The sequence below is a fragment of the Arachis ipaensis genome, chromosome B05, assembly GCF_000816755.2.
Source record: "Arachis ipaensis cultivar K30076 chromosome B05, Araip1.1, whole genome shotgun sequence".
In the NCBI taxonomy this organism is placed as follows: domain Eukaryota; kingdom Viridiplantae; phylum Streptophyta; class Magnoliopsida; order Fabales; family Fabaceae; genus Arachis; species Arachis ipaensis.
Window position 1 is genome coordinate 142,562,746 of NC_029789.2, and position 3,164 is coordinate 142,565,909.

The 3,164-nt window shown below is 31.9% G+C and overlaps 1 protein-coding gene across 1 annotated transcript in view; it reads left to right on the forward strand.

Annotated features, from left to right (window-relative positions):
• LOC107644559 overlaps positions 2,118-3,164 on the forward strand; it is a 29,575-nt gene continuing 28,528 nt past the window's right edge. Inside the window, exon 1 of the mRNA XM_021103050.1 lies at positions 2,118-2,123. The gene's annotated coding sequence lies outside the window, so the exon portion shown is untranslated. The remainder of the gene's footprint in view (positions 2,124-3,164) is intronic.

Genomic DNA, 3,164 nt, shown 5'->3' on the forward strand with positions numbered 1-3,164 from the left:
CAATGAATTGATATATACATAGGAAGAAATTCGAATTTTAAATACTTTTTTAAACAAATGAGTAACTTCACCATTCTACCAACTTAAATTAGTTAAATTCTTATCCTTTTATTTTCGTTAAGTTACACCCTAAATAGACAGGCACCCTCCTCTCCCAATTGTTCTAAATAACTGCTTCCTAGACATAACTATGGTTTGAACTTTGTGCACTTTTTTGTTTTATGAACTTGGTGCACTTTTCAAACAAGGATATACATAGATGTCATTAAACCAAGACTTGCAGTGCGTTCGGTTCTGATGCTTTTCTATCTCGAAAAAACACTTTGGGCTTCAATTGAACTATGGCTGGCCTTCCTTTTTCTTTTTGGACAAATCTTTAATACAATTTGACAAAAAAAAAACCTAAAACATAATATTATTATTGGTTCTGTCAGGTAGGGCTGCACATGGATCGGATAATTACCCGATCCGAATTTTGCGGATATTATTCGATCTGCAGAGCCATCGGATCGAATTGGATCAGATCCGCACTATGGTAGGGTCGGATTGCAGATTTGGCAGTGATATTCCCGGATCCGATCTGCAAATCCGTATATCCGCACATCGCATATAAATAGCATAGTTTAAGAAAATAAACTCTAATGTGATATGAATTTTAGTGTGTTGTTTTATGAATTTTATGATATCTTGTTTTTTATTTTTTATGTTGTACTTCGACTTAGAATAATTAAACTTAAATCTTGTGTTATTATTTTTTTTTTTTGTTATTCAAGAGAAGTTGTTTCAGTTGTCTATATAACCTATTAGTTAGTTAGAAATTATGTTTGGCTTTGCTAGTTTTCAGTTGTCTATATAACCTAGCACTTTATATTATCAATAATGTTAGAGAGACAAAAAAGATTATTTTATTTAATATTTATTAATTTTAAAAATAATTAATAAATATTAAATAAAATAAATTTTAATTATTTTTTATTATCAAATATTTCCATTAACTTCTCCGTGTTCTCGTTATAAAACCAAAAAAACACCCCAAAAAAAAAAACGAAAACGTCTAACTCAACTTCGAATCGAAAAAATAAAATGAGACATTGTAACGTCAGTTTGGTACATTTTTTATGCATCACACCCACATTCTCATTGTATTAAAAGTCTTAGAGTGATAGAGTCTAAGCTTCTAGGTGGAGAATAGAAGTCTTCCTAAGTTCCTTTCCTTTTCATATAGTTTTAAATTTCCTTGGACACTAAGTCTTAGACTTTTCAGATGACGAAAAAATATTCATCGGAAAAAATTTTAAAAATGAAAAACTCGAAACAAAACCAGCGGTCAAAGTGTGAAGCGTAGGTCCAAAAATTACACCCACAGATATTTATACATCTAATATCATAATATCTTATGTCTATAAATACATCCAACTCTCAATCTCTAATCCTGAAGCTTCTACTTCATAAATAAATCCCCACCACTCAATTCTTTTTCCAAAACATTAATAATTATAATTGAAAGCATGAGGAATCCACCACCTCCTCCGCGACCAGGACCACCGGGTCCACCACGACGACCAGGACCACACCCTTTTGGCCACCCAGCTCCGCCGCCACCTGCCGTCCACCACCACACACCGGCACCACCACCACCAATTATTCACCATCCTCATCCTGCTCCAGCCCCAGCTCCTCCTCCTCCAGTGGTCCACCATCATCAGCCCCCGGGACCCGCCGCTTTTCCCGGCCCTGCACCACCGTACGGAGGTCCTCATCCTCCGCCTCCGCCGAGACCTTATTAATCATGTGATCAGTCACTGATCTCTATAGCTTGTACTAATAATTATAAGTGAGTTCGTTCATCGCATACTTATTTTATTTTTCTCCTTTTATTAGTAATTATAATCTTCTAGTTCTATGTATTCCTCTTTTTCAACCTCTCATATGTACCTTAACAATTACTTTATTTCACTGAAATAAACATATATTTGTGTGTGTTAGTGTGTGTTTTAGATTACATGTTTTACTATAAGTATACTATGATTAAGTGAAAATTTAATTTGGGAAAGATTATAAAGTACCTAAGAACTGTTAATTAATTTAATAGAGAGTAGGTAGTGATTTCATTTCAGTGAATGGTTGCGTTGGTGAAACTGAACAATAATGTAACTATCCCCTGTCCTTCGAAATAGGGTTCTACTATTAGTGATCTGTTCTTAGAGTTTATGATTTAGAATTTAACAAAATTAACATGTTTAATGGATCGTCTCACAATGACTTTTGATACAATTACTTTGTAGGACACTAATAACACCACCGGTGATTGGCAAAAGGTTTAAGAATGATACAATGGGTATCATATCAATATGGCAAGGAAGAATTTGATTTATTGATTATATATTTTAGTTTCTTTTATGGCATCTTTGGCTCGATAAATTAATTACTAATTTATTGTGAATTTGTCTATTGAATTAAAAAATATATATAATAAGAAGATAATATTATATGTGAAGTTTTGTTAAATTTTTTTTTACATAATACAAAAATCATCTTATTTATAGAGATATTATTATCTAATTTCATAAATATTTTATCTATTAACTACTGGTTATTACTAATTTAATTTTCAATTATTAACAACTTTACTAATATTTTAATATGCCCCGCAAGGGTGGGTGAAAGTGATTAATAATTTATAACTTGAATAAGTTTCGATGAGATGGTTAAGGAAGAGACGTGCGCCGCAATAACTATGGGTGGCGAAACGGGTTGAACTCGTCGGGTCGATCCGCTAAATCCGTTAAAAAGGGCGGGTTGGGCTAGGATTTGGAATCCGCCAAATTAAAAAAATCCGCCAAACCCGTACTGCCAAATTGGCGGATTTTGGCAGAGCGGGGTGGGCCGGTCCACCGAGTCGAAGATTATTATTTTTTAATTAAATAAAAGAGTGATTACTATTATAAAATTAATAATTATAGAATTTTCAAACACTTTTTTTTGTTTTTATTCTTCTTTTAGTTATTAATTTTATTTATTTTATTTTACAATTTATTATATATGCTTAAATTATGTGACTTATTTTTTAAGATAAAGATGATTCTATTGACAAATATTATTTTGAACAATTTTATTGAAGTTAAAAATTAAAAAAAATAGTAAAAAAATTATATTATAATATG